This window comes from Sorex fumeus, unplaced genomic scaffold (assembly GCF_029834395.1).
Source record: "Sorex fumeus unplaced genomic scaffold, SorFum_2.1 ptg000010l, whole genome shotgun sequence".
Taxonomy (NCBI): domain Eukaryota; kingdom Metazoa; phylum Chordata; class Mammalia; order Eulipotyphla; family Soricidae; genus Sorex; species Sorex fumeus.
Genome location: NW_026606067.1, coordinates 26,402,883 through 26,425,701, shown reverse-complemented (window position 1 = coordinate 26,425,701; position 22,819 = coordinate 26,402,883). Strand labels below are relative to the sequence as shown.

General features: G+C 38.7%; 1 long non-coding RNA gene across 1 annotated transcript in view; it reads right to left on the bottom strand.

The window, feature by feature from the left end:
* LOC130020113 (uncharacterized) overlaps nt 1-10,587 on the bottom strand; it is a 36,015-nt gene extending 25,428 nt beyond the window's left edge. Inside the window, exon 1 of the long non-coding RNA XR_008791952.1 lies at nt 10,502-10,587. This is a non-coding gene — a long non-coding RNA (uncharacterized LOC130020113). The remainder of the gene's footprint in view (nt 1-10,501) is intronic.
* Between the last annotated feature and the right edge of the window lie 12,232 nt (nt 10,588-22,819).

Here is a 22,819-nt window from a genome sequence, read left to right as displayed (position 1 = left end):
TAAACCATAGTGCTTAAAGTGAATTGAAAAACATAATACTGAAATTAAAGAAAAATAGCAACAAAAATCCTTGTTTATTGATGTATTTATACCCTATATTGTTGATTTATAAACATTTCCTTTTTTTTTTTTTTTTTTCTTTTTGGGTCAGACCCGGCGGTACTCAGGGGTAACTCCTGGCTCTGCACTCAGGAATTACCCCGGCAGTGCTCAGGGGACCATATAAAATGCTGGGAATTGAACCCGGTTTGGCGGCAGGCAAGGCCAACGCCCTACCTGCTGTCTATTGCTCCAACCCCATAAATATTTCCTTTTTGAACTCAAACATTTTCTTTCTGAGCCATGACCTTCAGCAACCTGGCAGATCATATATTACTATGAGAAATATTGAAATATTGCCTTTTCTTTTTTTATGTTTTCAGAAAATTTAATTGTTTTATATGACATAAGAATCGCTGGTTGTCAAAAAAATCCAGGAAGAAATATTTCTTTCTGTTAGATAACTTGGATACTGTTTGCATTACTGAAACCTTGACTGTAATATCAAAGCTGAACTGTTTTAGAAATGTTGGCCTACATTACAAAAATATTGACCTAAACTAAAAAAATAATAGAAAGAAAGAATACCCTGATATTTTTCTGTCAGGAATAGAATCTATTAAGAAGATAACAACTGTAACCCTCTGGTAGGACCTGTACATTGAGGGAGCTTCAAGAATTGAAAAAATAAATTCTAAAACATAATCATTATTTGTAGATCCTGCTGGTTTATAAAGCAACTTTTTATAGAACCCGAGGTTCTTGGTACATTTATTTACCCTACTACTAATCGTTCTAAAATTGACCTTATTCCCAAATAACTAGTTAGGAACCCCACCAAGGGTCTGAATGAAACTGAAAAAACAATTTTAAAATTGGTTTTGAAGCTGGAGAATGTAAGAGTGCAAAGAAATCAAGTTAATGTGGTTAAGAACTAATGCACATGGGGTAGTTCTCCTGTCTCTCCTAAAACAAACAAACAAACAAACAAGAACATCAGTCATACTTTAGGCTTATGGTGGCTGAAACAGAGATGAGAGTGATAATTCAGGTGGTAGGGATCTTGCCTTGCATGCAGCCAATTAGGGTTTTATCCCTATCAACCTTTAAGGTTCTCTGAGCACCTCCCCTGTCCCTGAGTGCACAATCAGGAATGAGCCCTTCCATGGGTGGGTGTAGCATATATATATCATATATGTATATGAAAGAAATCTAATAAAAGTCAAGTATAAGGTCTATAACACAGAGGATATGACAACCTCTTCGTGGTATAAGAAATCAGACTTTCCAGTTCATTTATTATATGCACTTAACTTAGTGTTGCTACAATTAAAACTATTATATTGCATTTTGATCACTGTTTCTTTTGAGGTGCAGAAACTTCTTACTTTAATGTTGTCTATTTGTTTATTTTTGTTTCAAATCACTTGATCAGTGGTGTTTCAACCTTAAAGATGCCTTTAGCTTCAATGAAATAGAGGGTTCTAACACATTTTCCTCCATGTTCATTATGCACTCAGACTTGATATTGAGGTCTTTAATACATTTAGATCTGACTTTTGTGCCTGGGATTGGATAGAGTACTCAGTTCAGTTTTTTGCATGTATCTGTCCAGCTTTCCCAGCACCACTAGTTGAAGAGGCATTCCTTGTTCCACTTCACATTTATTGCTCCTTTATCATAGATTGAGTCATCATATATTTGAGGGTGTGTGTTAGGATATTCTATTGGTATTCTAACTGTATTCTATTGGTTTGCAGATTTGTTTCTATTCCAATACAATTCTTTTTTATTTACTATTGCACTGTAGTACAATTTGAGCTGGGGAAGGTGATGCCACCTATCTTCTTTCTTCCAATTGCTTTAGCTATTTGTGGGGGTTGGTTGTTCTATAAGAATTTCAGGAGTGTTTTGTCTAATCCTTTGAAAAATATCATCAGTACCCTTATAGGGCTGGAGCGATAGCTCAGCGGGTAGGGCATTTGCCTTGCACGTGGCCGACCCAGATTTGATTCCTCTGCCCCTCTCAGAGAGCCTGGCAAGCTACTGAGAATATTTCACCCACATGGCAAAGCCTGGCAAGCTACCCGTGATGTATTTGATATGCTAGGCACAGTAACAATAAGTTTTATAATGGAGATGTTAGTGGGCCCCGGCTGGAGCAAACCAATGAACAAAGGGAGAACAGAACAGTGCTATAGTGCTACCCTTAAAGGAACCACACTGAATCTTTGTACAATGCTTTGTGGAGTATTGCCATTTTGAAAATGCTAATCCTCCCGATCCATGAGCAGGGGATGTCTTTTCATTTTCTTGTATCCTCTTTTTGTTTTGAAATAGTGGTTTGTATTTTTCTTTTTACCAAATTTTTTCCAATGTAATGGGAAAAATTATTTACCCAATACGAATCATATAAGGTGTCAATATCCAAAAATTATTAGATACTTGTAGAGCCTTAGAAAAAAAACACACAAAAACCCATTGAAATATGAGCAGAATAAATGAACAGAAACTTCCACCAAAAAGAAACATAAATGGCCAAAACTCACATGAAAAAATCTTCTACATTGATAATCATCAGGGAGATGCAAATCAAAACAACAATGAAATATCATCTTACACCACAGAAACTGGCACACATCAAAAAGAACAAGAACAGCCAGTGCTGGCATGAGCATGGGAAAAAGAGACTTTCATTTATTGTTGATTGGAATGCCAGCTGGTCCAACATTTTTGGAAAACAATATGAATATTCCTCAAAAAAAAAAAACACCAGAAACGGAGCTTCCGTGTAACCTAGCAGTACCACTTCTGGGAATGTATCCTGGGGGGGTGCAAAAAACACTCTAGAAATGATATCTGCACTTGTATATTTATTTCAGCACCATTCACAATAACCAGAATCTGTAAACAACTGGAGTGCTAGAGAATAGACGACTGGTTAAAGAAACTTTGGTACATCTACACAATGGTTTACTATGTAGCTGCTAGTGAAAAATGGAGTCTATATATTTGTTCATACTTGGCTGGACATGGAGAATATCATGCTGAGTGAAATGCGTCTGAAAGAGAGGGCCAGTCATAGAATAACTGCACTCATTTGTGAAATATAAGATAACACAGTATGAGACTAACACCCAAGGACAGTAAAGACAGGGCCAGAAGGATTGGTACACAGTTGTAAGACTGCCTCAAGTGCTAGAGGAGAAGGCAGTTGGGATAGAGAAGGGACCACTACATCAATGATGGTTTTAGGGATTGCTTGGGATGGGAGATGTGTTCTGAAAGTAGATTAAGGACCAAATATAATGGCCTCTCAGCATTTGTATTGTAAACGATATTGCCACAAAGTGGAGAGAGTATAAGAAGCAAAGTGCCTGCCATAGAGACAGGGCATTGGGTGGGGTGGAGGTTGCAGAAAGATGTCTGGGGACATTGGAGGTTGGAAAGGTACACTGGTGGAGGGATGGGTGCTCAATCATTGTATGACTGAAACTCAACCATGAAAGCTTTGTAACTGTGTCTCACGGTAAATAAATTTAAAAAAGAAAAATTATTGTAAATCACAGTGCTTTAAGTAAAACAAAAGGCCCTTCCGTTGATCGTCGATCGTAAAACAAAATTAATATACTTTTAAAAGAACTAAGACTTTACAGAGACCATGCAAGCTTGAGATAAAGACCTTTATATTTTTTCAGTATATTTCAGTATATTTTTTCAGTATATCACCATAATGAATGTATTTGCCAAATTTTGCACTATTTTTCAAATTATCCGAGGAAGCAGACTTGGAAAACCTGGATTTGAAGATTTTTTTAATGTTAGAATATTGCTATTTATTCAGCCATTGATTAGGCTGATTGAATTGGGCATGAACTCCGCCTTACTTCTCTTTTTTTCTTTTTATAAATTTATTGATTGAATCACCGTGAGAAGAGTTACAAAGCTTTCGGGTCTAGTCTCAGTCATACAATAATGAAACACCCGTCCCTTCACCAGTGCCCATTTTCCACCACCAAAAACCCCAATATACACCCCATCCCAAACCCTTCCCCTACCGGTGGAGCAGATGATTTCTACATTACTCTTTCTCTACTTTGATTACATTCAATATTTCTACACCAGACCCACCATTATTATTGGGGACTTTACCCCAACACTCAGATATGCCAAAAAGGCAACCAGACAATTTGTTTTCTCTTTCTGATTATGAATAGCATATGATGTTGCACAGCTGTAGTAGTGGCCGCACGATTTTGGAATTCCAAAATTTTAACAATTAAATCTGGTGGGATTTCTGCCCAAACCTGCTGGGTTACAAGGTTTGTTCCTGAGTTTCTGGGAACATGGCAGTTAACTCCTTGATTAGGAGTCAGAGAGGCTGTTCATGGGCAGCAACTTGGGATCTCTTTGGGTCCGGGAGAAAAGGGCTGGCTCCACTCACATCCCATGAGACCCCATGTGTCTCATCACTGCGGACCCAAACCTGACTGTCCAATGGCCTCCCATCTGCCAGAGGTAACAGGCCAAGGCATGAAACCTAGTCCCACCTGCGGCACCAGTAACCTGCTGTGGGGACCAGACACATTTCTGCCAAAAGCCGCTGCATTCTGAGATTTGTTTCTGAGTTGCTTGGATCATGACCATTAAGCAGCTTGATCAGGAGGCAGAGAGGCCGTTCATGGGTGCCGACCTGCCTCTGAGTCTCTGGGATCCTGGCCATTAAGCAGCTCCATCAGGAACCAGAGAGGCCTTGCCTCCAATTATATAGCTGAGCTGGAGGTGGTTTGTGGGTGTGTTTCCCACACACTTCACTTTTGGCCCTTTACTTTCTTGGTAAACTTGGCCCCAAGTTGTTGGGGTCTGGCCAAGGCATAGCAGAAATTTGGGGGTATCTAGAAATCTGAAGGCACCATCAGACTGCTGATGCACTCACCTCACAGGTACAATCTGACCTGCTGATGGCAACATACCCCCTTGAAGATGTTTTGATTAAAATAGCTGGTAATTCTCAGGACTCCTACCAGAATTTTAATTATTTCAATTTTAACCATTTTTGATCTTTAGTTTTAACCTAATAATATAAAATATCTAATATAATATTTCATCTTATGTATTATAAATTACTAAATAAGATGTAATTTTAAGTTATTAAATAGGTATTAATTTGATCTCTTTATAGTGGTAGATAATATCCAAGGATTGTCAAGGTGAATATTTTTTATTGCACATTGGCTCATATAGCTCTGTAAACATGTCTTTGTTTTTTAAATATCAAAACTTGTTAAACAGGTGTTTTAAAAATTAAAGATAAGCCAGAAACATGTGCTTTAAAAATTAAAGATGAGGGGGCTGGAGCCATAGCACAGCAGGTAGGGCATTTGCCTTTGCAGGTGGCCGACCCAGGTTCGATTCCCAGCATCCCATATGGTCCCCAAGCACCGCCAGGGGTAATTCCTGAGTGCAGAGCCAGGAGTGACCCCTGTGCATCTCTGGGTGTGACCAAAAAAGAAAAAAAATTTAAAGATGAGCCAGAAAGCCAAAAACACGTGTTTAAAAGAATTAAAGATACACCAGAATGCCAGAAAGTGCTAAGAGCCAGAAATGAATAGTATGGTCTTTGTTAACTAGAACAAATTCTAACTATTCTAATTTTATCTAGTTTTATCTAAATCATTTTCTACCCTAGAATTAAATGTCATTGAAATAAATGTATTAATATATTAATTATAAATTAATAAGTACTATATATACTAAATGTATACTATTGCTTCTCTGATATACTGTATGATTATAATTTGTAATTACATTCATTACATTTGTTTTATTAAAAGTATGTAAATATTTGCCTGAGTCACCATCCTGTGGTGATGCGAGTTCCCTGGTGTGTTTGGGGCCAATGGCAGTCACCCCCGGTGATGGATGAAGGAACAAGTCCATAGGCCGTTAACCAATGGCCACATAATTCAAATCAATAAGGGTTGTTATAGAGAAATCGTGATGGGTTGGGGGGACAACGATTACACGTAGGTGTTGTTGAACATTAGCGTAAATATGAACAGATGTAACGTGCTTCCTTCAAAGGATATTTTTCTAGGAGGTCCACCTATAGACAACACTACATCTAGGGAGTCCAGCACTCTGGATTCCTTCAAAGGAGATTCCACCCAGGGGCAGAATTCCATCTAGGAACATGTTACTTTCTACTTTCCTTTACTGGTAATCCATTTAAACAAACATATTAAATTTATTTCTTAATTTTTCTAGTCATTTTGTATGAACATAGTAAGAGATATAGATTTTAACAATACCCTAAATTTAGCTTCAGTGGTTTCTCTGGACTCATGGTAAAGAGTGGCTTTTCCCAGGACATCTTGCTATATTTCCCAAACTACAGTCATCATGTTAGTTTTTCCTAATCTCAATAGAGTGCTTTTTCTGTTACTTATTTTTGGATCATGACAGAGATTTTCCTGAAGAATGTCTAGAAGTAAATATTTTTTCAGAGTCAATTAACTCCCATATTACAAAAGCATAGCATTAACTTTCTTCTACAAAAAGTACATTGCTCTGAAATAAAAATATGGAAAGAGCATAAAGGAAAAAGAAAAGCAATATTTCCACCACTTACATATACAAAATCCAGAGTTTGACTTTATAAGTTATCGTGTCTTATTTGGAGGTCGTTGTGACTAACAGGGGAAAATAACACAGCGGAGGGGTGAAGGAAAAGCATAGAGGTTTGGAAGTGCCCAGGTGGAGTGTGGTGTGCCCTGAGGAGCACTGCAGTGCATGGCACTACAATAGCACAAGCTCTCTGCTGGGAGAGAAGAGACAACCCATTGTTTAGCCTAAAGTGCTTGGAACTGCAATCTAGACCTATGCAGCATTCAATATCTACAGTTACATATATCATAGTTTCAAATTTTTACGTATCTTATCACTGTCATCCCACTGTTCATGGATTTACTTGATAGGGTGCCAGTAATGTCCTGGCCCTGAGATTTTACTCATCTCTCCCAAAGCTGCCATCTTGGAGGCTCTTTCGGGGTCAGGGGGATGAGACCCATTATTGTTACTGTTTTTTTGGCTTATCAAATATGCCACAGGGAGTTTGCCAGGCCCTGCCACGTGGGCAGGGTACTCTCAAAATTTTATATGTAGTAAAAATACTGAAATATAATTCCAGAATTTTTAACTTTTTAAAATTTGTTTTTGGAGCACACAAAGCCATGCTCAAGGATTTACTTGTTGTGGGGCTTGGGCTACAACATAGGATGAGTGGGATAGAAGCAGAGCCAGTTGGCCTCATACAAGGCATGCACTCTACCTACTGGACTATCCTTTTAGTCTCAGTCTGTAATTTTATTTAGAGAAAATACTTTTCTGTTTCTACGAGTCTTTTTGCTTTAGAAGTTAATAAGTGACCTGTGACTCTTAGACTCAAGTTTTAGTTCTCAACTCTCTGGGGTTATTTTTTTCTTTGTTCTTTTTTTAAATTTTTATTAGTGAAACACCATGAGATACAGTTGTAGACTTACAAATGTCTGTGCTTGGGTTTCAGTTATACAATGATCAAGTACCCATCCCTCCAACAGTGCCCATTCTCCACCACCAATGATCCCAGTATCCCTCCCATCCACCCCCAAGCCCTCCATCCCACCCCGCTTCTGTGGCAGGGCATTCCCTTTGTTCTCTCTCCTTTTGGGTGCTGTGGTTTTCAAAAGAGGCATTGAGTGGCAATCATGTTCGGTATATAGTCTACTTTCAGCATGCATCTCCCATCCTGGGAGAATCCTCCCAATATTCTTTATTTGGTGCTCCCTTCTCTATCTGAGCTGCCTTTTCCCCTAGCATGTGCAGCAACTCTCTGGGATTAAAAAGAAGAGGCTAAAAAAAACAACTATAATGTTTGTCAAAAAAGAATAAGTGCATTTGAATTGTGCATTTGTATGAAATTTAGAGTACTTTCTTAATTTTGTAAGACTGTTTCTGAATGGAGTTATTTGAATATTAAAATATGAATCAGCCTCCCATACTCAAAGTTTTAGCACTGAGAAGATATAGCTCTTAACCTATATATTTTATTTGTGTCAAAAATGTTTATGCTATAATATTTTAATAATCGTCAGATTTCATAATTTTGTTAAAACAGCTAAATTATAAGCAAGAAACTGTAGCATCTTTGACCCTAAACTACCACATACAGTAAGGGGTAATCTGCATCCCACTGCTCAAAATTAAGTTGACAGTTAGCAATGGAATAAAATCTTTAATTCCTGAATATATATGTAAATATATATATTATAAGCAGTTATAACATCTAAGGGTCTCTGAGGCCGGGTGTAGGCTGTATTTTTGAAAAGATATTTGCAAATAAACCTATCTGCAATGATATTTTTAGCTCTCTACAGGAGAAGGCCAATCTTAACTTTTCTATTGGAAAGGCAAATATGTCTGCATACTTTTTCTTCCTAACTGAACTTTCCCAGTTTTTTTCTAATATCCTCTCTCAGAATTTTACAAAATTATCGCCTCTAAAAACAGCTAGAAAGTTTTTTCTCTGTGTATTTAATGGATACAGGAAGACATTGCTTGCTAAGGAACTATGTACTAAATTATTACATACTAAGAAAATGTATTATTTTTATTTTGATGATCCAATTATTTAAGCAACATCTGAATAATAATACAACAGAATTTAGGGTGATTTTCTTATTTCTTTACAATTTTTTTCTTATATACACTAGTAATCAAGATACTGGTCTCTGACTTAGGCTTCATGCGTAATTGCACCTGTAACAATTGACATTTTTAAAAAGCAGGAGTTATAAGGAAGAGATGTTCCTGAGGTTTTAATCAAAGAAAGCAGTCATGCATTTCAGGGGTCAAACTTGGCAGCAATTTTAGTAAAACTCCCAGAATGTAAAGTGGCAGTACCAGAAAGGTTATTTATATTAATAACCATGTATATTTACATGGTGGTATTTATGAAACCAAAAATTGGTATAATTTTTAATATTCCTCTTGGCTAGAAAGTTTTTAAACTTGATTTTGAACATGTGTAAGTATTGGAACTAGAAAGATAGTACAATGCATAAGGCACTTGCTTTGCAAGTGGTTATCCAGGTTGGATCCCTGGTATCCCAGCAGCAGGAAAGGAGTGATTTCTGAGTGCATAGCAAGAGTAAGCCCTGAGCCCTGCCAAATGTGGCCCCAAAAAACCAAAAAGAAATGGTATGCGAGACATGGCTTTTTTGTTTAGTTTTTAATCAAATTTCTTTTTGTTGTTGTTGTTTAAATTAACCTATAACACGATATACTACTTGCTATTAAGAATTCTGGCTGACATAGGGAAGAAAAAATTGACATGCTCAAAATACTGTGTATACTAAAGAGGAAAATTTCTCTACAGGTTAAAGCATCATGGGTAGAAAAATGAGTTGCATACTTATTGTGTACAATTCCTTACAGCAAAACTTGCAATATTTGACATGATCTCAGTTTCTTAACTGTAGCTATTTTTAAGAATTAGATTCTAACTACCTGTAGATAGATGTCTGGAAATATTCACTCCCATGAGTCCCTAAATGAGAATTCTTATTAAGTTAGAGTTCAAGAAAAACATGTTTCAAAAATTGTTCCCGCATCCGTTTATTTCATTATCTACAATATATTTATCATAATACCATATATAATGAAAATGGTTCTATATAAATGCCCTCCCGTTGATCATCGATTTGCTCGAGCGGGCCCAGTAATGTCTCCATTGGAGACTTTGTTGTTACTGTGTCTGGCATATTGAATACTCTCGGTAGCTTGCCGGGCTCTCTGAGAGAGGCGGAGGAATTGAACTCAGGTTGGCCATGTTGGCTGCGTGCAAGGCAAACGCCCTACCCGCTGTGCTATCACTATGTGCATATATAATATATATACTTTTGATAGAGAAAAATTTTCATAAGCAAAATAACCAGAGTGTACTATAACACCCCTGTGTTACATAGTTTTTTTTCCTTAGGTATATGTGAGGCCATGGGTACTCTGTCTAAACTAATTCAAAAAACTTCTTTACTCTGAAACTTTCATTCAACAAACTAATAACGTACCAAATGCTCATTTTCAGAGTCAAAAAATATAAGGGTTAAGATGCATATCTTGCATGCAGTTAACCCAAGTTTGATTCCCAACACTGCATATGTTCCCCACTAATCACCGCAAGGAATGGTCATTGAGCACAGAGCAAGCAGTAAGCCCTGATTACTGGCAAGTGTGGCCTAACCCCCATATTTCCCCACAAGCCAAAATCAAATAAATCTCTTCATTTGTCCTGCTTAGTGCTATTCTTGGGCTCTCTATCTTTGGCACCCTCTGCCCTTTCTGTCGCCTTGTTTGTCTCTTTAACCTGTCTCTCTCATTTTTCTTTCTCCTATTACACAGGGACTTAGTCACAACATTTTCCTACCTTTAATTGTGGCTTTTTCCAAGATAGTACCTTTTATTTGTTCCTCATATTTCCAGTAAATGCAACTTGTGCTCAGTACCCTGCTCCGTCTGACCTTGGCGCAGGCTCCAGTAGGCGTACCCAGCCCAAACCTCACTTCACAGGCTCCAGTCTGTCTGGAACCGTAGATAATCTGACAAGAATAGCTTAATAGCCATAGGGAGCCTGCATATCAAGTGCATAGGTGCCAGAACAGCAAAAAGAGTAAATTTGCCATTAAGAGATGAGCAGCTTTTTAAAAGTGTCTAAGCCGCAGGGAACTGAAGTTTCCAGATGGCAGAAATACTGCAGATCTTTATCCTCACATTCACTCTGCAATTCTCTAAGCAATTCTGTACTTCAATTCTAAAGACAATCTTTGCCCCTTGCTCCCCAGCCTTTCTCCTACTTCCTTGAGAAGTGTAGGGCATAGTTGTTTTGTTCTACTCTAAATATAGGCACAGTACATAAAAAAATTTAAATAGTATAAATAATCAAGTACAGACAATTTAGAAAGCAGAACTACCTATCCATCTAAAATACAGTTTTGCAAAATATGCCCTGATTTTTCCAAAAGTTATAGCAGAAAACTGCAAGAGACTATACAATCCTGATCCAAAATATGTAATATCCCACAGTCTACCTAACAGTAGATCAGGCTACTGGCAACTTGAAATATTGTCAGAGCAAACAATCCCAGTGACTAGTATGTTATTTCTCTTACAGGGATTCCCTGAAACAAAGAGAAGCTTTAGATATTAGTTCATTAAAAAATTAATGAATCACAGTGAGGTACAATTACATTCTTACAAACTTTTATGATTATGTTTCAGTTATGCAATGATCAAATACCCATGCCTCTACCAGTGCCCATTCTCCACCACCAATGTTCCCAGAATCCCTCCTGCCACCCCCACACCCAGTTCCACCTCCCCATCTCTGTGGCAGGCACATTCCCTTTTACTCTCTTCCCTTTTGGGTGTTATGGTTTGCAATTCAGGTAGTAAGTGGCCATCATGTTTGGATCACAATCTACTTTCAGCATGCATCTCCCATCCTAAATGAGCTCTCCAAGCATCATTTACTTACTTGTCCTTTCTCTATCTTAGCTACCATTTCCCCCCAGCATGTGAGGCTTCCATCTAAGCCATGGAGAGATCCTCCTGGCCCTTAACTCTGTTATCCTTGGGTGTTAGTCTCACATTCTGTTACTTTATATTTCACAAATGAGTGCAGTCATTCTATGTCTGTCCCTCTCTCTCTCTCTCTCTCTCTCTCTCTCTCTGACTCATTTCTTTCAGCATAATACTCTCCATGATGATCCACTTATATGCAAATTTCATGATTTCATCTTTTCTAACAGCTGCATAGTATTCCATTGTGTAGATGTATCAAAGTTTCTTTAACCAGTCATCTGATCTCGGGCATGGGTTTGTTTTTCCAGATTTTGGCTATTGTAAATAGTGCTGCAATAAATATACAAGTGCAGATGGCATTTCTACTGTATTGTTTTGCATCTCTGGGATATATTCCCAGAAGTGGTATTACTTGGTCAAATGGAAGCTCAATTTCTAGTTTTTTGAAAAATGTCCATATTGTTTTCCAAAGAGGCTGAAGCAGCCGGCATTCCCAACAGCAGTGAATAATTGTCCCCTTCTCCCCTCATCTACACCAACACCTGCAGATGCTTTTGTTCTTTTGGATGGGTGCCAGTCTCTGTGGTATGAGATGATATCTCAATGTTATTTTGATCTGCATCTCCATGATGATTAGTGATGAAGAGCATTTTTCATGTGCCTTTTGGCCATTCAGATTTCTTCTTTGAGAAAGTTTCTGTTCATTTCATCTCCCCATTTTCCGATAGGATTGAATGTTTTTTTTCTTGTAGAGTTCAACCAGTGTCTTGTATATCTTTGATATTAGTCCTTTATCAGATGGGCATTGGGTGAATATTTTTTCCCATTGTGTAGACTGACTTTGTATCCTGGTCACTGTTTTGTAAGAGGTGCAGATGCTTCTTAGTTTAACATAGTCCCATTTGTTTATCTCTGCTTCCACTTGCTAGGTCAGTGGTGTTTTGTCTTTGAAGATACCTTTAGTTTCAACATCGTGAGGTTGTTTCCAACCTTTCCTCAATGTACCTTATGGATTCTGGTCTGATGTTGACTGATATTAAGTCTGAGGACTTTAAACCTTTTTGATCTGACTTTTGTGCATGATGTTAGGTAGAAATTAGTTCAAAAGGAGGATAAGAGGCCATAGCCATGCTACTGGACCCCGCACCATGCTATTTTATTTGGAGAGACCGGGAATGGGGGCAGGTAAGGTCCCTCTTGACCCCAAGGTTTGTAGGTTACAAAATTAATACCCAAAACTCCATAGCTTTCCTATATACAGATAATTAAAAAATAAAGAGATATTAAGAAAACAATCCCAGAGGGCAAGAGCAATAGCATAGTGGGTAGGGCGTTTGCCTTGCATGTGGCAGACATGGGTTTTATTCCCAGAATCCCATATGGTCCCCTGAGCACTGCCAGGAGTAATTCATGAGTACAAAGCCAGGAGTAACCCCTGAGCATCGCCGGGTGTTACCCAAAAAGCAAAACTAATAAAAAAATAAATAAAAGAGAGAAAATAATCCCATTCACAATAGTGCCTCAGAAAATCAAGAGAATCAGATTAACTAAAGAAATGAAGGACCTATATAAAGAAAACTACAAAACACTACTTCAAGAAATAAAGAGGACACTAGGAAATAGAGACACACTCTGTGTTCATAGATCAGGAGGATTAACATCATCAAAATGGCAATATACTCCAAAGAATTGTACATATTCAATGCAGTTCCTATAACAGCACCCATGATATTTTTCAAAGAAATAGACAAAACACTCCTGAAATTCATATGGAGTAATAAACACCCACTTATAGCCAAAGCAATCCTTGTAAAAAAGAAGATGTGTGGCATCACTGTCCCCAACCTCAAACTGTACTACAACACATTAGTAATTAAAACATCATGGTATTGGAATAGAAACAGACCCCATAGACCAAGGGAATAGAGTGAAATATTCTGACACAGCCTCTCAAGTATAAAATCACTTAATCTTTAACAAAGAAGCAAGAAATATAAAGTGGAGCAAGAAAATCCTCTTCAACGAGTGGTGCTGGGAAAACTGGACAGCTACCTGCTAAAGAATGAACTCAGACCTCTGTCTAACTGCAGGCACAAAAGTCAGATCATTGTATAATTGAAACCCAAACACAAAATCTCTAAGTCTACAACTGTACCTCATGGTGTCTCACTAATAAAAAAAAAGTCAGATCAAAGTGGATTAAAGACCTCAATATCAAACCTGAATCCATAAGGTACATGGAGGAAAATGTAGGCAGAACCCTCCATCAAATTGAAGCTAAAGGCATCTTCAAGGATGAAGCACCACTGGCAAGCAAGTGGAAACAAATTTAAACAAATGGGACTGCATTAAACTGAGAGCAAAAGAAACAGTGGCCAAAATACAGAGACAGCACACGGAATGGGAAAAAAAAATTTACACAGTACCCATCAGAGAGGGGCTTAATATCCAGGATATACAAGACACTTGTAGAACTTTACAAGATAAAATCCTCCAACCGCATCAAAAATGGGGAGAAGCAATGAACAGAAACTTCCTCAAAAAGAAATTCAAATGGTCAAAAGAAGTGCTCTACATTGCTAATCATCAGGGAGATGAAAATCAAAACAACAATGGGAAATCATCTTAAACCACAGAAACTGGCACACATTGATAAGAACAAGAACCACAGTGCTGGTGACGATGCAGGGAGAAAGGGACCCTCATTCATTGTTAGTGGCAATGCCAATTGGTAGAGCCTTTGGGGAAATATGAACATTCCTCTAAAAACTGGAAATTGAACTCCCATATGTCCTAGCAATATCGCTTCTGGGAATATATTCTGTGGAAGAAAAACAAAACACAGTAGAAATGACATCTGCACTTGTATGTTTATTGCAACAGTGTTCACAATAGCCAGAATCTGGAAAAAAACAAAACAAAAAAACGAGTGCCCGAGAACAGATAACTGGTTAAAGAAACTTTGGTATATCTACACAATGATATACTATGTAGCTGTGAGAAGAGATGAAATCATGAAGTTTTCATATAAGTGGATCAACTTGGAGAGTATCATGCTAAGTGAAATTAGTCAGAAAGAGAGAGACAGAGATAGAATGGCTGCACTCATTTGAAGAATATAAATATAAAGTAGTGTTATATGAGACTAACACCTAGGACAGTAGAGATAAGGGTCAGGACAATCGGGCTTGGAAACTGGCCTCACATGCTGGGGGGAAAGGAAGCTTGGATAAAGAAGGGACCATTAAGTAAGTGATGGCTTAAGGGATCACTCGGGATGGGCGATGTGTGCTGAAAGTAGACTAAGGACCAAACATGATGACCTCTTAGTATCTATATTGCAAATCATAATTTGAGAGTAAGTCCAAAATTAGGGAGTAAGAAGGAATGTTCCTGCACAAAGGCAGGGATGGGATGGGGTGGGGTAGCAGGAGAGGGACACTGGGAACAATGGTGGTAGAAAATGTGTACAAGTGGAGGGATGGGTGCAGAATCATTGTATGACGAAAATGAAATCATGAAAGTTTGTAACTGTATCTCATGGTGAGCCAATAAAAAAGATTAATAATGACTTTTAAAAAATAAACACATTATAAAACCTTTATTTATCTCCTTTTAATTTTTATATTTTTCCTAAAATAATGAATCTATGCCTTAGTTTAATAGAAATTCTTGGAGAATACTTGTTGTGGGAATATTCCTTTGGTCGGGGATGCTGAGATAAAAGACGCGAGAGAAATGGGATTTTCTGGAGAGGCTCCTTGCTCTCTCTGGCTAGAAGCATGGAGGAGCGTCCCTCGGCCCTTTTTATTTACCATCCTACATACACACATTTAATGTACTTAGTACATAGAAATCATTAACGGGGAAAGGGGGTTTACAGGAGGAACAATAGAATACTAAGGATATTTTGTCCTCTTAAATCTGTAGTACAATTAGTTAACAAACTCAGGATGGGAATGGAAAACCAAAAGCCTATGGTGCCAGGGGTTACAGCTCCGCCCTGGGGCTCTAAGGGGTGTGAGAGAATGTCTATATTCCAAAGCTGAGCTGATTAGGGATCTGTGACAAAGGGAAGATGGCTCTGTTACACTAGGAGGCAGGTTAAAGCTGATGCAGTTAAAGAAAGATATTTTAACCCTTTCCAGACCAGTTCGAACACACAAGCCTTCTCTTGCACACTTGTGACAGTGGTGTCAAAGGTTCTACCTGTTTAGGTAAGCCTCCGAGCACTCATCCTAACAATCTGGTTGGCACCAACAAATACTGATATTAATAACGTTTGTTCAAATGTCAGATCACTTTATTTATATTAATAAAGTTTTTTTCAATCACAGATCCTTAAGAAACATTTTAAAACATATCATTTAATAATATATCATAAATGAGTATTGAATAATATAAAATTCTTTTCTGCATTTATTCAGTATTTATTTTTAAAATTGCTTTGCTCTACTTTGTTTTGTTTTTGGTATAGGCCACACCTCACAGTGCTCGCGGGTAACTCCTGACTCTACTCTGTGCTAAGGGATCACTCCTGGGGATCTCAGAAGACACAATATGGGGTTCCAGGGATTGAATCAGGATCAGCCACGTCCAAAAAAAGCATGTTACTCTCTGTATACTATATCTCTAGCCCCTTCTAAAATTCTTTAAAGTTTTCCTTTTTACTCCATTTGTTGTTGTAATTGCGAAGGATCACACATGCATTGACTTGGTTTTTGCGTGCTTGGTTGTGGTATTCACTAGGCCTTGCCCTTCTGGTGAGATTCTCAGATATCTAGATACAATCCTCATGAAAGTACATATATTATAGCCGTGGTGTTTATCCATGTTCTTGCTATAAATTGCATATTTTAATTATCATGTGTGTGCTCTTTACAGTTGTAATGCTGGCCAGAGGTCACATACTTTAGTTGAAAAGTTTCCCTCTTTTTGTTGCAACTCAGGGAATCCCAGATGGAAGAACCATTGGGATTTGCACTTGGTGCACTCATGGGCATGTAGGGATCGAATTTGTCACATTATACTTGCAGCGCAGGTAGTTTGCCACTGAGTCACTTCCTTGGACTATTTATTTTTTATAATCTATGACTGTTGTGAGAGCCATTTTGTTGGTGGGTGAGTATCCTCCCCATCCCAAGGGACACAGCCCCAGCAGCCGACCTCCACAACCCAACCACTGCCATGCTCCAGGAAGCTTTCTGGACACTCAGGCCAAGCCTCACACATGAATGAAGTCCCACGGAACCCAAATAATGCAGAACTTCGTGACCTTGGACTCTGTACTCAATGGGACCCCTGAACAGAGATCCTCTGTATGCTTCCCCGGTCTCCAGTGACTCGGGGATTACACCCATAAGCACACCCTGCCGGCAACAGATAATGTCCTCATCGACCACCCTCCAGAACTTAGGATGCTCCACCCAGATGGGAGTATAAAATGAGGCTCCCAGAACCATGCCACCCAACTTTGCAACAGGCTGTGGGCAGGTGAGAGCCCTCCCCACACCAAGGGACCCAGCCCTGGCAGCTGACCTCCACTGCCCAGCCACCGCCACACTCCAGGCCACTTTCTGGACACTTCTGGCCCATTTTCCACAATTACTACATCATATCTGATGGGGTTCAGATGGTAGGAAACAAATCATAGAGAAAAATATATAAATATATGCCTCTCGGAGAGCCCAGCAAACTACCAAGAGTATCCTGCCCGCATGGGCAGAGCCTGGCAAGCTCCCCATGGTGTATTCAATATGCCAAATACAGTAACAATAACAGGTCTTATTCTCCTGACCGTAAAAGAGTCAGGTTTTTGTTTTGTTTTTACCTCCATGAAGAATTTATTTATTTATTTATTTATTAATATTATTGAATCACCGTGAGACAGCTGCAAGCTTTCTTGTTTGGGTTACAATCACACAATGATCAAACACCTATGCCTCACCAGTGCACATTCCCCCACCACCAGTGCACATTCCCCCACCACCAATATCCCCAGTATATCCCCCTTTCCCCCCGCCTCAGTGGCAGACAATATTCCCCATTCTCTCTACTTTTGGACATTATGGTTTGCAATGCAGATATTGAAAGGCTATCATGTTTGATATCCATTATCTGCTTTCAGCACATATCTCCTGTCCCGACTGGTTCCTCCAACCATCATTTTCTTAGTGATCCCTTCTCTATTTCAGCTGCCTTCTCCCCTTTGTTCAAGCGGCAGGCTTCCAGCTATGGAGCAATATTTTTGTCTCGTGTATCTACTATCCTTAGGTGTCAGCCTCATATTACATTTTTATATTCCACAAATGAGTGCAGTCCTTCTATGTCTGTACCTCTCTTTCTGACTCATTTCATTTAACATGATGCTCTCCATGTCTATCCATTTATAAGCAAATTTCATGACTTCATCTCTCCTAAGAGCTGCATAGTATTCCATTTCATAGATGTACCAAAGTTTCTTTAACCAGTCATCTGTTCTAAGGCACTTGGGTTGTTTCCAGATTTTGGCTATTGTGAACAGTGCTGCAATGAACATATAGGTACAGATGTAATTTCTACTGTGCTTTTTTTTCATCCTCAGGATATATTCCCTGAAGTAGTATTGTAAAGTCATATGGAAACTCAATTTCTAGTTTTTGAAGGACTGTCTATATTGTTTTCCAGAAAGGCTGGACCAGTCTGCATTCCCTCCAAGAGTGAAAGAGTGTCCCTTTTCCCCCACATTCATGCCAGCACTGGTTGCTTTTGTTCTTTTGAATGTATGCCAGTCTCTGTGGTGTGAGATTATAGGTCATTGTTGTTTTGATTTGCATCTCCCAGATGGCTAGTGATGTGGAGCACTTTTTCATGTGCCTTTTGGCCACCTGTATTTCTTTTTTGAGGAAACTTCTGTTCATTTCTTCTCCCCATTTTTTGATGGGATTGGAGGTTTTTTTGTAGTACAATTCTACTAGAGTCTTGTATGTCCTGGATATTAATACCTTATCAGATGGTATTGGGTAAATATTCTTTCCCATTCTGTGGGCTCTCTCTGTATTTTGGTCACTATTTCTTTTGAGGTGCAGAAGCTTCTTAGTTTGACGTAGTCCCATTTGTTTATGTTTGCTTCCACTTGCATGGTCAGTGCTGTTTCATCCTGAAAGATGCTTTTAGCTTCAATGTTGTGGAGAGTTCTGCCTACATTTTCCTTTATGTACTTATAGATTCATGTCTGATATTGAGGTCTTTAATCCACTTTGACCTGACTTTTGTGCCTGGCATTAGACAGAGGTTAGAGTTCATTTTTTTGCAGGTAGCTATCTAGTTTTACCACCATTGGGAAAAGACGAGTAAGAAGATGCTGCTAAAATCTCAGGGCTTGGAGGAATAGAGACATTATTGGTGCTCACTCGAGTAATTTGACAATCAATGGGATGATAGTGATACAGTGATTTTGTTGTATTATATTGACAGGCTTTTAGTGAAGTATTTCCTTATATTCAAATTTTAAACAATGTATCATTTACTGAAGATTCAATAAAAATAATGGATTCAATAAAAAGGGGTATAAGTTATAAACTGTATTTATAATTATATATAACTTTAAGCCAAGATAGGATAAAACTGAAAGAATTAAGACTGATTAATGTTTTATGTTATTTTCTTATTAGCATTCAACCTTCAAAGAAACATATAGTTATTTCTGTAACACTGTAGCACTGCCCTCCTGTTGTTCATTGATTTGCTTGAGAGGGCCCAGTAACATCTCTATTGTGAGACTTTGTTGTTACTATGTTTGGCATATTGAATACATCACAGTAGCTTGCCAGGCTTTGCCATGCGGGGCGAGATACTCTCGGTAGCTTGCCAGGCTCTCCGAGAGGGGAGGAGGAATCGAACTTGGGGTGGCCAGGTCGACTGCATGCAAGGCAAATGCCCTACCCACTGTGCTATCGCTACAGCCCTATAGTTATTTAAAAAAAGGTCCTCCCGTTGATCGTCAATTTGCTCGAGTGGGCCCAGTAACGTCTCCATTGGAGACTTTGTTGTTCCTGTGTCTGGCATATCCAATACTCTCGGTAGCTTGCCAGGCTCTCCGAGAGGGGAGTATTGGATATTTAAACATCTAAAAGATATATTAAATATATATATGTAAATAACTATGGGCGTTCGCCTTACAAGCGGCCAACATGTTAGATGTTTAAATATTGGACAATAGCATAATCTTTCACAGACATTTAACATTTAGTGTTCAAAAAAGATTCACAGAAATATTTCTTTTGTTTATATGATATTCAAATTACATTTTCTCTTATAGCCAGGATCAATAAATATCAATAATTCTTTGATAACTACTCTAGAGCACCATTATGATTTACACAAGTGTTTAAATAGAAAAAACAAAATGCATGCAATATACTTTTATATATTTATTTGCTTGATTTGGGGGCAAAACCCTGTTGTAGTTCAACTTTACGCCGTGGGATCGGATCAGTAAGGTCAGCCATATGTAAGGAAACTACCTTACCTGCTATACTATCGCTCCTGCCCTGCAAAATACTTGTAAATAACATCAAAAACTGAGTCTGTGTGAAAATCATTTTCTCCCCTGCTGTTTTAAGCTAAAGTGTTCTGACATGGGTTTATGCAAATTATTCTATTTATCACTTAATCACTTAATCACTTAATCCCCGTTATTCATCGATTTATTCGAGCGGGTGCCAGTAACGTCTCCATTCATCCCGGTTGCGTGCTAGCGTAGCCCAATGGTATCTGTTCGTTTTAGGAACATGTAGAGCCTCAAACCGATCATTTAGGGTCTTGACGAAGAAGTCTGACCATCTTATAGGTGGGCGTCCACGTGATCTTTTGATGTCTCGTGGAATCCAATCAGTAATGGCTCTAGTCCAGCGGTTGTCTGTAAACCTCATTACATGTCCAGCCCATCTTATTTTTGATGTCTTGGCAAATGAGACAGCGTCTCTGATTCTTGAGCGTTGACGAAGATCAGAACTCCGGATTCTATCTCTCATTTGAGTGAATCGTGATATTCCAAGCATAGTTCTTTCGATTCCTCTTTGAGAGACCCGAATAGTGTTCTCATCCTGTTTTCGTAGGGTCCAGGTTTCTGAGGCATATGTTAATGCAGGAAGAATAGTGGAATCAAAGAGATGTGCTCGTAGCTGGAGGTTCTTTGTCCTTTTATTTATTTCTTCAATGCTCTTGAAGGCATTCCAAGCCGCTCTCTTCCTCCTGCGCAACTCAGGTGCCAGGTCATTCATCATGTTGATTTCTCGACCTAGGTATATATAACTGTTGCATTCGGAGATGGTGGTTCCGTTGAGAGCGAATGGAGCGTCAGGAACAAGGCTGTTTCTCATAAACATTGTCTTCGTAAGATTCAGCTGTAGTCCGACCTTTCCACACTCACCGTCAAAGTCCGCAAGCATTTGTGCCGCTTGGCTGATGTTTGGTGTTATTAGAACGATGTCATCAGCAAAGCGGAGGTGGTGTAGTTGCCGACCATCTATCTTCACTCCCATGTTTTCCCATTCTAGTCGTCGCATGATGTTCTCGAGGGTGGCACTGAAGAGTTTTGGTGAAATGGTATCACCCTGCCGAACCCCTCTCTTGATATGGATGATTACATCTTTGTAGAATGGTGAGATCTTGGTAGTGAATCCGCAATAGAGCTCACGAAGGATCCTGATGTATTGAGTTTGTACGCCCTGATTGGCTAGGGCTTCCATGACCGCTTCCGTCTCAACAGAATCAAAGGCCTTCTTTAAATCAATGAACGTTAGACAGAGCGGCATCTTGAACTCCCGAGATACCTCAATGAGCTTGGTTATTGTGTGGATATGGTCAATGGTACTGAATCCTTTTCGGAATCCAGCTTGTTCACATGGTTGTCCTTCATCTAGTGTTCTGCTAATCCTATTCAGGATGACTCGAGTGAATAGTTTGTAGATGACAGACAATAGGCAGATTGGGCGATAGTTGCCAATGTCGTGGATGTCTCCTTTCTTGTATAGTAGTACAGTCTTGCTGGTTTTCCATTGGGATGGAACCTTGCATTCAGACAGGTAGCGTGTGAAGAGTCGAGCTAATGTATTGATGAGTACTGATGGTAAGTTCTTCAGGTGTTCAGGTTTGATCTTGTCTGGGCCAGGTGCTTTTTGTTTCTTTACCGACGAGATGGCATGTTGGATTTCGGAAGGGAGAACATTGGGAACGACATATCCATCATGTGGTATGTGGTATGTGGGCAAGTATTCTATTTATTTAATAATCTTCAGAATACCTTAAATATCCTTAAATATCCAACCCACACGGCAGAGCCTGGCAAGCTATCCGTGATCTATGCCAAATAGACCAAATTGATATGCCAAATCCAGTAATAAATGGATCTCATTTCCCTAACCCTGATTCTATTTATACTTCATTAAATAAGTCTTATAGGAAACTAAAGGTATAAAAAGGTAAAAAGATATTAAAATCCTTGAAAAAATATGGCTATTTAGTTTTTAACAACCTAGATACTTAAGATTCTTTCTTTTCCATGGGTTCCTCACTTAGCAATAAAATGTGACAGAAACCAGCATAATAATAAGTCCAAAAAGAATGGAAATTAAGTGAATTTCAAAGAACTTTATTGAATCCAAAAGAGAATAGAAGTCAAATACTAAACAAGAAGTCTTATCTTAGACACGGACATAGTGAAACACAAGTGAAATACAGAATTATTCTGACTATATTAGCTTACCGAAAGACTATTATTAGAAAAAGTGGAGGAATGTTACAATTTCAGAATAGTACTAAAAATTATTTTCGATTGGAGATGAGACATATTCAAAAACACAAAATTATTTCAAACACATTAAACTGACATTTAATATTTGTATTCTATTATATGATGAACTCAGACAGTCTCTCACCCTGTTTGTTCCATTCTAGGCCATGGGTCCCGATGTGCAATTCTTCAGCTGATCCTATCTTGGCATAAAATCACCAAAAATGATCTTGTAGAAGGTGTGGTCTTCTTTATAGAACTTCTCCAGCTCCATGTAGAAGTCTTGATTTCTTCTTCATCATAATTGGATGGGCTAGAGCAATAGCACAGCGGGTAGGGCGTTTGCCTTGCACACAGCCAACATGGCCGACCCGAGTTCGGTTCCTCTGC